This window comes from Siphateles boraxobius, unplaced genomic scaffold, assembly GCF_051911475.1.
Source record: "Siphateles boraxobius isolate OS27281-9 unplaced genomic scaffold, OSU_SipBor_1 26, whole genome shotgun sequence".
NCBI classification, from domain to species: domain Eukaryota; kingdom Metazoa; phylum Chordata; class Actinopteri; order Cypriniformes; family Leuciscidae; genus Siphateles; species Siphateles boraxobius.
The window spans coordinates 15,140,766-15,153,929 of record NW_027508876.1 but is presented as its reverse complement, the minus strand read 5'-3'; the positions used below and the strand labels follow the sequence as shown (position 1 = coordinate 15,153,929).

The 13,164-nt window shown below is 37.1% G+C and overlaps 1 long non-coding RNA gene across 2 annotated transcripts; it reads right to left on the bottom strand.

Annotated features, from left to right (window-relative positions):
* Nucleotides 1-10,315: 10,315 nt before the first annotated feature.
* LOC143751487 (uncharacterized) lies at nucleotides 10,316-13,164 on the bottom strand. Of its 2 annotated transcripts, none has more exons than XR_013207247.1 (3): nucleotides 12,661-13,164; nucleotides 10,430-10,585; nucleotides 10,316-10,334 (listed from the first exon to the last, which is right to left on the bottom strand). It is a non-coding gene; the product is annotated as an uncharacterized LOC143751487 (long non-coding RNA). The 2 variants fall into 2 exon arrangements; XR_013207248.1 differs by having other exon boundaries at nucleotides 10,430-10,580.

Here is a 13,164-nt window from a genome sequence, read left to right as displayed (position 1 = left end):
CAGAGTTAAGTAGATTTTAAGTAAATTCCTATGTACACTACCAGTGGACTACACACAAATTCACATGCTCATAATTAGGAACATCTTTTTATCTTTATAAAAATTCATATTTTCAAACAATGCAAGTTTATAAGACAGTATGTAAAACTATGTGAAAAAGTATTTTATTGACTACTCAATCAAACGTGTTAACACAACTACAAGCCAAGTATACTTAGAATACTTAATTTTTACTTTAAAGTATATCTCGATCAAAAGATTGAGTACAAGTATAGGCCAAATATAGCCTAATTAAATTGTTCTGTCAGTAGAACTATAAATCAGGTATCCTTAAATAATTTTAAGTATATTTCTGAGAAGTACATAAAATATATTTCCGAAAAGTACATAAAAAGTAGACTGAAAGTGTTCTTTCTTTTTTTAGTTTAAAAGAAGCATAAGCCTACTAATAGTACAGTTGAATAAACTTCTTTTTTGTAAGGGAAGGCTTAAGGCCAGGTCACACTGAGGGTGAAAACTATTACTATGAAGTTTTAATAATCATTCTAATTGAGAATAGGGAAGTTCACACACACACTATTACAATAAAAATCCAAAGCACTGAAACAATATTACTGAAATCACTTTTGGAAAAAAAAACATTCAGCTGATGAACAATAAAAACATTGACAACTAATCAGAATCCACCCAATGTTAAAGAGCTTGAGCATTTAAACTGCAGCGTGCACTTAAAATAAACAGAATGTTATCATCTGTTGGTGTGGAAGCTTATACAGTTATTGGTATATAGTTATTGTTCTTGGTGTAAACAGGCCTTTATCATTGAGATGATCTTTTCGGATAGTTTGCCAGTAGACCAGGTGTAACATTACAGCATGAGTAAAAAATCTTGTTAATAAAAAATACAGGAATGCATTAGTGAATGTCAGTCAATGTCAATTGTAAAATATTGATAATGTAGATTTATTTAGTGTACATGATAATACATGAGCCAGTTTATCGTAAGGTGGAGATGGGCATGTTTTATATAGTTTCCAATAGAAGGGGTGACATCCGAGTGAAGATACAAAGATACAAAGAAAAAGATACAAAGTGTTCTCAGTCTCTCTAACTTCCAAAGCAACAAGACAGAGCCAAAGAAACTGTATACCACAGGGTTTAATGATAAATTGTACTCAATCCTTCAAAAAGAAATGGCTGGTAATGAAAGATTTCCTGTGTTACACTGTGTCCCCATAATTGACCATTTTGGCTTTTTCTAGTCAGACGCTTTTTAAGGCATGTTGGCAGTGTTGATGGTGATTGAAAATCCATCATAATTTCTGTGCTTTTGTTTGGCTTATTCAACAAAGAATCCATTTCAATTTAACGATTTCAGTGTCTTTAAATCTGTCACCCATCAATTTAAGTGAAACTGTGCCGCATGACTTCATTGTCTCCAAAAACAAAGAGTATCACACTCCCAGTTTCTCTTGATATTATAACCGCACTCGACCCTCTGGCCTGCTGCATGTACATGCTCAGCAGGTCTTGATTTAGAAAAAGCTTTCCGCGAGGGCGTATCAGCTTTTATCAAATATCACATAGGGTGGTTCGCTTTGAGGTCTTTCTCTAATTTCAAACAAATCATACAGTAAGCCGTGATACTGTCTTGTTTAATGAGACAATGAAAACTTGGCTAAAAACCTAGCAAGCTCTTCCAGAGATGACTATGAGAATGTTGTTTTAGACTGGAGTGGGGATTATTCCCATCCCCGTATACCAAACGTTGACCTCACATGTTGATGAAAAGAAACTTGCACAAGTAAACTTATTCTACAAGAAGGCAAGATTGTACGTTTGTTTGTACCATCTCAGCTTTAGTAAATCACATCTCTCTTTATCTTAAATCTGAATTTAAACAGTTGTGCATCCTTTGAAAACACTGCTTTATCACAAATATCATATAGGAGAATTACTCTTTGATGTTTCTCGATTCATTTCTTATTTTATTTTCTACTCTGCTATTTCAGCATCATTGCCTTTAGCAGACCAAATAAATGTAGCCACTCCAGGTGCAAAATACGTCACTGGACAGCATAACGTATAATTGGTTTACGTTGTGCTCTAGGGATCCAACGTTTTAATGTTTGAACTCAACCAGACACACAAATCTGCATCACCTCAGTCTTTGTTTTGACTGCAGCTCTACTGCTGGTCAGTTTCACCCACCATTTTTCCTTTGGCTTTCATTCCCATAGCAATGTGCAACAGACATAAGCTTGTTTCCTGGAAATAAAGTGGCTGGAAAATGTAAATTACTTTTACCTCTGTTTATGAATTTATGCAAGGTGTGTCTAGCGGTTACAGGCCCAGATAAGTTTTGACTTCCAACATCCCAAAGAGTAAAGCCATGACATCATTTTTTACCACATCTGCATGGTGTTTGGGTCTCGCCAAAGCACTTAACCAGAAGATTCATTTTTCATTACATTCGACTGAAAATCAATAATGCATCACTGCTGAAGATCTTGCCAGCAAGCTTTCAGTGACTTGCTGGACTCATCTTTTCACCTCTTCACTTCACGTGGTTTTTCACAAATAGTAGCCATGTGGTCGCTGGTAAACCTCATATTTGTTTTTTTTTTCAGCAGTTTCCATATGTAACGGAGGCCAGCTAGTGAGAGCTGTGCAGGTAAAACTCATTCCCTGATCCCGAGAGACACACTAGCATGTCGGAAACGGCAATTCGAATCCCAGTCTGAGCAGTGCAAGTAGAACCAGAGGGGTTGCACATATATCAGCATAACTCTGACAATTGTATAATTTAGTCACAGTAAGATCCCAGATGAGCTGATTATATGAAATGCTGATTTTAAATAAACTTATATTTCATTCAACACAAAAAATATAAAATAAAATTCACTATTTTACCAATATTTGTTTGAGTGCTTTGTATTTTTATGCTTATTAATCACATTAAAATCAATTGCAAATCATTCTAAATCAGTCATGTTTGAGGTCCCATGACAGCTAGAATATAGCCTTAAAGTTGGCATAGAACGGAAGTTGCAATAGTTTTTTCTTCCCCATTGTGATATTTGAGTGGAACAGCTTCTCAAACAAGAAAAAATGTAAGACATGACTTGGTTTTGTCCATTGGCAATTGATTGAATGGTTGGATCATTGAGGTTTGCCATTGCTGTGGTATCAATTTGTACTAATTTGTACGAGTGATTAAAAAGTGGCTAATTCATATGAATTCGTTCGAACTCACTCGTGCGAATTTGTACGATTTGTCTAAACCCACGTGATGGGTAGGTTTAGGGGCGGGGTCAGGGGTAGGTCATTCGTACAAATTCATACGAATTGGGCAACTTGTAAAATATGTACGATTCAGCAAAAATCGCACTAATTCGTACGAGTGAGGTCGTATGAATTCGTAAAAATTAGCCACCTCGTAAAATTCATACGAATTGCCGTGAGATCGGGCTGGAGTGACAGGTTGTCCAGCCCTCACGCCAGTAAACGCATCATCAGAGAAGAGAAGAGATGTTGCTTCAAGAGGGAGGGGAAGTTATGAGGGCACATGCATTTTAAAAAATGATATGCATGTGTAACTTGCCCAGTAAGAGCTGTGTATGTAAACCTCACTCCCCTGGCCTCAAGAGGCACAATAGTGACTGATGCTATATGTTATGTCTTTCCATGGCCTTCAAGTGAACCAGCAATGCACTAAAAGTTGCTTGCACTTGTTGAAATGTTGCTAAATAGCTAATGCAGTAATATTTCTAGTCTTATATGCTTTCTGAATACAGTGAAAAAGCAGAGAGAAAAATATGCATGTTCTGTTAAAGTAGTTTTTCTCCTACACCGTGGAGCCAGTGGTCTCTACGCTGACTAGATATCTTGAATAGGAACAATGAATAGGAACAGTATGTGAATTATTTGGTTGTCAGGACCATATCTGAAAGTTTTGCAATATGACTCTACCCAAAAATATTTTTAGTAAACATATGTACATTCAGTAAATCCTACACCAATATTTTTCAGTAAAGACATATATCTGTACTGTAACAATGTTTTACATTTCAAAAGTTGAACTTTTTGGTTGTCTCTTTTAGTTCACGATTTTTTTCTCTTCCTTTCCTTTGTGTGTTAGGCCCCATCCACACTACTACGTTTTAGTTTAGAACCTTTTGATACGTTTGCACCTCCCGTCCAGACTAAAACGTCAAAAACGAAGACCTAAAACAGAGAAGTTTAGAAACGCTGCCGACCCCGTTTTGCGTTTTGAATCTCCGGAGGGCCTTTTAGTGAAGACGGGTCAAAACGGAGGACTTTAGAAACGATGACGCAGAGGCTCACGCTCGGCTCTCTGATTGGGTGTCATACAACGGAAGAAAACATACAACAACAGCCTGGACTACCAGTTACGTTAGTGCAAGTAAATTCTGCATTTTACAATGCTATAACTGCCTACATGCACCGGAGGCAAGCTATTATTCGAGCGATCTGTGACTATTCCCGTGTGCAGCGGCGGTATCGACCATACATGTAGCGTCGGTTTTGGGTTAAGCCGGGAAGAACCAGCACATGGTTGGATCATTTTATCAATGAAGTTGTAGTTCCTGAGGAATGGTGCGAAAACTTTCGAATGTCCAGATCGGCACTTATCAACCTCAGCGAAATCTGAGGAATAGTCAATCTGTTTCCTGTTTACACCGGCACGCGCATGCCCAGTGTAGGTGAATGGTCACGTGATCCGCGTTTTCAGTCGTTTTAATGTGGACGGAGATCAGTTCTAATGCGCGCTGGTGTGGACGGAGATCGTATTCGTTTGAATTCTCCGTTTCTAAACTAAAACCCAGTAGTGTGGATGGGGCCTTAGAATGACAAACCTTTAGCTGACCTATGACCCTGAACATCACACTGTACCAGAGTAAATCCAGATGGAACCACACGAAAAGGAATACACAAAGCAACTCACAGTTAATGTCTCGTTTTGTCATAGGTCCGCATGTTGTAATGAGGATGTTGCAATTATTTTGAGAAACATAATCCACACTAATACCTACACATTAAAGACTTTATTAGAAAGGGCACCTGAGAGAAAACCTACTTAACATCACTTTATATGCACTAGAGAAATCATTTCCATCAATGACATTAACACAAACAGAACTGTCTGAGGAGAGATCTCTCTGAACTCGTTCCCATCGTTAAACAAACCTCAGTAACTGTAGTAACTTGGACTTGGAGCCAGGAAAAGCAGTCTCCAAAGCTCCAAACATGGTAAAAATAGTAGTAAAGCAAAACAATTTATCTGTTAACAAAGATAAGAGAACTCCGTCATAGTTTGGGAAACCTCTACTGTGAACACTTTCTAGCCTATGATTTGTTGTATGATCTTTCACATTTAGTTGCGACGTTCGAATATAATGACGGACAAAGCCGTGTCTTGAAACCTTACACATTAAATAAACAAACTTAGAAATGGACATACATAACAAAGATTTCCCCAAGGAAGAAAACAGCAAATGTCATGAACAATTGTTGCATCAGCAGCTGTGGAATTTAAAGTGGCAGATCAAAAAGGATTTGGTCGATTTATCATACAGAGTCTTCATTTATGCATAATCTTAAAGTCTTCATAAATACTGCAATAATCTATAAAAAAAACATTAATGGTTAATTTTGATTTATTATACATGATTTATCTGTGCATACCTCTATTTTTTTAATTCTTCTCTTCTCTTTACTGATGACGTGTTTACTGGCACGTGGATGGCACAACCTGTGACTCTATTGAGATTGCAAAATTAGCAAACCTCACCGATTCAATCAATGGCCAATGGACAAAATCAAGTCCCACCCTACATTTTTTCTTGTTTGAGAAGCTGTTTCACCCAGATATAAGCCTACGTCACAGTAGGGAAGAAAAAACTATTGCAAACTTCCCTTTCATGACGAATTTAAACTGATTATTTAGAGATGACCTGAATATTGCATATGCCATTTATAGTTATTTGGGATAATAATAATGTGTCCAAAATCACCTCTTATATACTATATGATGCCATTGTGGACATTATCGAGCATCCTCATTCAATCCCACAATACACCTCAATACACCTCGTTGCTCTGAATGAATTCTCTAGTCTCACTAGAAGATGCATCTACAGCACTTCCGATGCACTCAGTGTCTGAATTTGCTTTCATTCATTTATTCAGTTGACTATATTAGTAGTGTAGGGAATTTTAATGTAGAGTTTCTTTAGTTATGTTTTACTGAATCTTAACAACTGATACCGGAGTGATCTTGCCTTGAACTTTTTTAGTTACGCCTAATGGCATGGAGGCATTGTGCTAAAAACCCTTCCCATGCAATTTTCAATTTTAGAAACACAATTTGCAGCTGTATTTGTCAACCATAATGAATTGATTCAACAATTGAAAGTGTGTTGTCTTGTCTTATGATCTCAACATGGCAGCCACCTTGATATAGTACTAGTCGTATTATTTTTTCAGTGGAAAGGGGGAAAAATGACTTAGTACACCTTTAAATTGCATAAAAGACAGAAACTGCATGCTTGTCATACTACTTCATGTAGCAATGGTACCTTTGATATTTTTCTTTGCCATTGTTCTGCAGATCTATTTTTTCCAGGTTGTGATCCACACATATAAATTTAACATAAAAAAAGACAATTTTAGTGTGACATTTAGTTGAAAGTGCAATATATCAGATATACCAATGATCACTCTCTATAAAGCATGTCTTGTTGAAAATGGCACATGACATTGGCATATAGGATGGAAAACTGTAATCCGTTTCATAGTTTTTGAAGAATTTCCTTTTAAAAATAACTGCTTAAATCATTAGAATCCACAACGGTGGTGTTTTCTTGCTGCTTTTTCCCCTGATATCTTTCCATGTTAAAAAGACTGCTGTAAGTTGCTACTTTTTCTTATTTTTATTTTTTATTTTTTATTTTTTGCCTGGAGGACAATACATCCATTTCTCTCAGTGGGGAAAACTCCTCTTCTTCACTTCTTATCACAAAAAAGATAATACAGTGAAAACCCACTGCCCAGTCATACAGACCTGTTGACAGCAATTTGGCATGCAAGTGGTGACCCTACTATTGTCACAGTCTGGATGAGGAAGGATCCAGGATCTAATTTGCAGCACTATTACCTTTTATATACCAAACAAAACAAAACATGCAATGAAGGCAAACACTCGCAACAATGTGAGCTAAATCAAACAATGCCAAAGAACAGACAGAACTAAGGGCAATATATGCCTAGCAAAATTAATAAATAAAACAAGGATCAAGTGGATCAAATCAATCAAATAATGAGTAGCTATTACAAACAAAGAAAACGTTCTAGAAACCATGAGGAAAAAACGGAAACAAAGGAAACAAAGCGTAACAAACTAGAAGTTCATGAAAACTAAAACTAAACCGAAACCAAACTGAACGTTACATAACTCCCCTCTCCCGAAAGGCACATCCTCGAGGCATAAATATCCGATAGAGGAGAGAGGGAGGGGGATCTGGAGGTGGACAATGAGTTGGCAGAGGGAGACACCAAGGAGGAGAGCCAGGGAGGAGACAACAGTGGGAGGAGCCAGGAATTGACCCCGAGCAGAACCATCAGGACAAAGGCCCACGGCAGAACCGAAGGAGGCAGGAACCAGGGTAGTGGCAGGAGCCCGACTGACTGACTGGGCCGAGGCAGAACCGCATGCTCGCAGGTCCGCGGTGGAGACGAGGACTCGGCAGACCAGGGCGGAGCCAGTGTGATTGATGACAATGGTGGAGCCGGAAGAAAGGAGGAGCCTGGTGGAGCCAAAGGGGCAGAAGAATGAGGAATAGCCAGGGGCCTGGAAGTCGGCGGCACAACCAAGATTATGACTGACCAAGGTGGAGCCGGAGGGACGAGGGAGCCTGAGGGGGCCTAAGGGATGACGAACCACAGAGGAGCGGGGGTAGGAGGGGGGGGGGGGGGGGTGTATGATGGGTACGGTATCCTCTAGGTCTGGGATCTCCAAACTCAGTCCTGGAGGGCCACTGTCCTGCAGAGTTTAGCTCCAACCCCAATTAAACACACCTGGACCACCAGCTAATCAAGGTCTTATAGGCTAGAAATTTCCACTGAGGTGTTTTGAGTCTGGCTAGAGCTAAACTCTACAGGACAATGGCCCTCCAGGACTGAGTTTGGACATCCCTGCTCTAGGTGAAGTGGAACTGCTGCTAGATCCATGATTAAATCCTTTCCTCGGAATGGTGTTCAGTCACATTCAAGAAGCCGAGGTGAAGCACAGACAGTGCTAATTTGAGCTGGATCCTGGCAGAACCTGTTCCAGATCCTATTCCAGAAAATGACAGATTTTGGACTTTTTTGTTCTGGTATTTGTTTTTAAATGATCCAGCATCAACAAGTGCATGTTATGGTAATGCGCATGTGAGACAAAGTGAGACAGAGCGAGTGTGGGTTTTTTCATATACATAGTAAAGCTGTCAGGATAGAGAGAGACATGAGCAGCAGGAGTAAGATCAGTCAGAAATCATGTAATGAAGAGGCAGCGACGCCGTGAGTGAGAAAGAATATCACTGATCAACTGAATGATATTTGACTCAGCGTAGCTACATATGTGACAGAATAATACAGTAGGCTGTAGTTAGGGCTGTGCTGAAACTTGAATGATGCTCTTATTTAGTTATGACATCACCGTTTAGTGACGTCATTGTATGTTCCGGGAAAATCGAAGTTGTATGGTCAGTGTCGGTTTTGGATTCGGCAATGATTCATTTACAAATTAAACACTCAGCACAGAGGATCTAATTTGCAGCTCTTTTAACTTTAATATACTAAACACAGATACAATTACAATTGCTAAAAAATAAAACTGATATAAGAATAAATTCGAACTAAATGGAAAATGACAGCACGTAAAATTTCTAAAACTTAAATTTGAGAAAGAAAACTTAATATTTGAAAACAAAAGCTCAAAATATTAATACACACTATAAATAGTATATCAATAATACTAAAATAACTGCCATACACACTAACACTGGTCACTACTTACCATCATCTTTTAGAATAGTAGTAAAATATCTACTAACTGAGAAGTAACAACAAACTATGAAATAACACAAATAGAGTTTTGGAAAATATGGCCAAAACAATTAAAAACTATTCTATATTTTAGTTTCTTCAATGCTATTCTCAAACCAGGTATCTACCCTTGATGGTTTTTAAATCGCTCCCCTTATATAAATAAATAATTTAAAATATCTTATTTATAGGCAATTTATATTGTCCACAAAACTTAATTGAAGTATTTAAGTGAAATCTTTCGATCTTTCGATTTCTATCATCACGAGCAGCACAAATTTAGTCAAGAATATTCAAATTCTTTACTGGCAGTGTACCATAAATCTGGATTTTGAAAACTTGTAATGCAGTACTGTTTTAGCTCCGAGATAAATGTATAAGAATGTGCTTCTACAGCCCTAGTGGCATTTAACAGGCTATATTGCCTGACAAGACTTTATTTTTTCTGGCACCTGGTGATGGAGACTTGTGCTTGTTTGATGATCTGCTCAGCAGGACTGCTTTACTTCCAAAAGCAAGGGATATCATATGTAAAACAGATTATCCAATAAAGCTTACTCTTCTTTTCCCACAATTAACAACTGAAATTGAGTAGTATGGGAGGATTTATCGTTAAGTATATCTTAATACTGAATATTTCTAAAAATTTGGCTTGCGTTTTTATCGTGCATAGAGCGCACATCCATCCAGTCTACTTCCAGTGACAGGAGCAGAAAAAGAATGTTAGGGCACATCTGCAAATAGGCCTATATAGAAAGGTCAGTCTTTAGCCATGATAAAATACCAATATAGTCTCTGATTCAGGCCAATTTGAAAAGAAGTCAAATATGTCCACTGTACAACAGCTAATGTAACATATTTTGCATTCTTCCAAATCAACAATTAATTTTCCACCGTGCCAAATCAAACTTTTGCCTTGTCCGGTCAAATTCAATATATTTGCACGTACTAGACGTTTACTCAACAACCATACTTTTTTTTTTTTGTCCGGTGTTATTGCAAGGCTATGCCATTGATGAGAGTCTAGTCATGTGATTTTTAAGAAGTGAGTGTCAATGAATTGACCCTTGTCATCAAGAGGCAGACAAGGAAACACACTCATATTACCGTCCATATGTTGAGGAAAACGGTGGGTGGTAGTGACGTAAAATGTTGAAAGACTGTTCTATTAACTTCCCGAAACAACATTCCATTCATTCTGACATGACATGAGTGACAAACAGCTGTGGGGTAAATGAAGAAGATTATTCGATAGACATTATGATTATTATTATAAATGTATATGTGTAAAATATAATTTTTTAGGTTATTTATTTACCAGTTTGGGCATCTTCCTGTGGCTGTGGTAAAGTCATTGATTAAAAGTTGTTTTCTCCTAGATGTACCTATGAGGCTTGTTCTCACCCCACAGGGAGCCCCTGTAGCAGATGATGAGAAAACCAGCTGTGGCCCCAAAAGGGTAGCTAATCCTGCACTGACATAACATAGCAGTAGATTTTAGCCGTCTTAATGTGTGTCAGGTAAATTCTTAAATCAACCGAGATATAAACATTTAATAATAATATATATTTTTTAAATACTACATTTATCATCCCTGTAAATTACATATATACCGTTTACAAATTTAGGGCCTGTAAGATTTTTTAGTTTTTTTGAAAGTCTCTAATGCTTACCGAGCCTGTATTTATTTTATCATGATCAAAAGTAAAAACGTGTGAAATATTATTGCAAATTAAAATAACTTTTCTATTTTAATAATATACTTTTTTTTATAATTGGCCCATTACTCAGTCTTCAGTGTCACATGATCTTTCAGAAATCATTCTAATGTGCTGATTTTGGTGCTCAAGAAATATTTCTTATTATTATCAGCAATGTTGATAACTGTCACGCTGGTCAAATAGCACGAAGAAGGAGATATATTAAAATAGACTTTAATTAATAATCCAAAATCACTCAAAACAGGCGAGAACAGACAAATGACAGTTGTGCTGCTTATACTTTTGCTGAAACCCTAATATATTTTTAAAGTTTTCTTTGATGAATAGAAAGTTAAAATGAACTGCATCTATTTGAAATAGAAATCTTTTGTAAATGTCTTTACGGCCACTTTTGATCAATTTAATGCATCTTTGTTAAATAAAAGTATTCTTTTTGTTCTTTTTTTTTATCTTGCTGACCTCACACATTTGAAAAGTATATAGTAAAATATATCAACATTTCTGCAGCTTTTACACAGGATGCTGCCATGTTACTTTCAGTTAAAGACGATATGTTTTTATACCAAGTCAACTGAGACAACTGGACCATCAATATTTTAGTTGATATTGGGCTCACTCACTCACTGTTTCTCCCTTAAACCTATCAATTTTTTTATCAGCCAGGATATAAAAAATAATTAAGGGTTAAATATGTCCTGCTGATTTTTAGAACCAAAGGTGTATTTTTTCACATTAACTATGAACATGGCCCACTCACCTTTGACAAGCTGAAAGTGTCCAAATTAGACAATTTGTGTTCATTTTAAACTCTCATATTATTTTATCAGTACATACCTTTCAAATGTTAAATGTTTTGCTTGAAAAGTGTGCTAACTTCCTGAAGTTGCAGCGTTATTGGCAGCACACTGTCTTCAAACAACCTGAGTTGGAAGTCCTGGTCCACTGTCCTTTCTCTGTTTGGTGTCCCTGTTTTCTCTCATATTGCTTCCGGTCTCTCCTTCAAATATGTTACATGACATTTCAGACATTGTGAACTATTTATCTAAAATATTTTATATTGCATTTTACTTTTATTCATACTGTATAATATATAAATATAATATACAGATAATATAATAATAATATACAGCAGTGATATAATGCAAATTCTATGGACATGAGTTTATCTTAGCAAGCACTAATACATAAGATCATTTCATGAGGGAAACATTTACCAAAATACAAAGGTAATGATTGACATTAATCTCAAAATTCAACAGATCTGTTATTTTAGGGGAGCTGGTGGCACAGTGACGCAAGCTGCCACAAAGACTTAAGCTCTAAAATGGCTGAAGCATAAAATTTTGGTTTCATTCATGCAGTTACACAAATACACATACTCTCAGCACATGTAGCTTGTAGAAAAATCTCACTACCATTGATGCAATGTCAATAGTTTTCTGAAGACATTTAGACATTTCCAAAAACCCAGTTAAAGTGTTTGGCTGTTATAAATTAGGTCACACTCCCACTGTTGATGTTTAGGGAGTTTTTCCCGCAAATGCAAGTAGGTCAGCTTAATGATAAATAGACCGATGTTGTTTGATTTACAAGCTGTCCTAAGTAAATGCCAAGCCAAATGTCATCCAGGGCTTATTATTCAATGTTATTCTGTCCTTCCAGCCTACACACTTCTCTGTTGTCTGGAAAACTTCAGTGCAAAAAAAAAAAAAAAAAAAAAAAAAAAAACTGTAAAACATTTATTGTGATCAGTGAGTTTGCTTCTAGCCAAATCAGTGCACTTCCATGACAATTCCTTTATCATATATTAGAGCGGGTTTAAACATACCTTTGAAGTTAGTGCTGCTTAAGGACGGTCCTCGGGTATATGGATCTGGCCTGCAAATGGGTGGAGGATGATCATGACACCCCCTTGAGTAGTCAATAATTTGGTACATACAATTGACCTGCTGCTCCACATTCCTGTCCTGTCGGCAGGAATATACACCAATTAAGCAAATAAATCCAATCTACTGTACTCTATATATGCGTCACGGGCTGGCTGAAACAGGCACGGGAAGCAGGATCAAAATACAGCAGTCTTTATTTAACTAGAAGAACACTAACAGGATCAGAACAACCAAGTATAAGCGACAGCGATCGACAAAGAACAGACTGAAACACAGGGCTTAAATACAGAGGGAACAGATAAGTGAAACAAGACACAGCTGGGGCAAATGAACTGATAATGAAGGTTAACAGGTGAATAAACTAAACACTAACGAGGAGCGGGAAACTAGAAACAGGACTGAACCAAATTCACAAAGAACGGGGGAAACACAGGACATACATA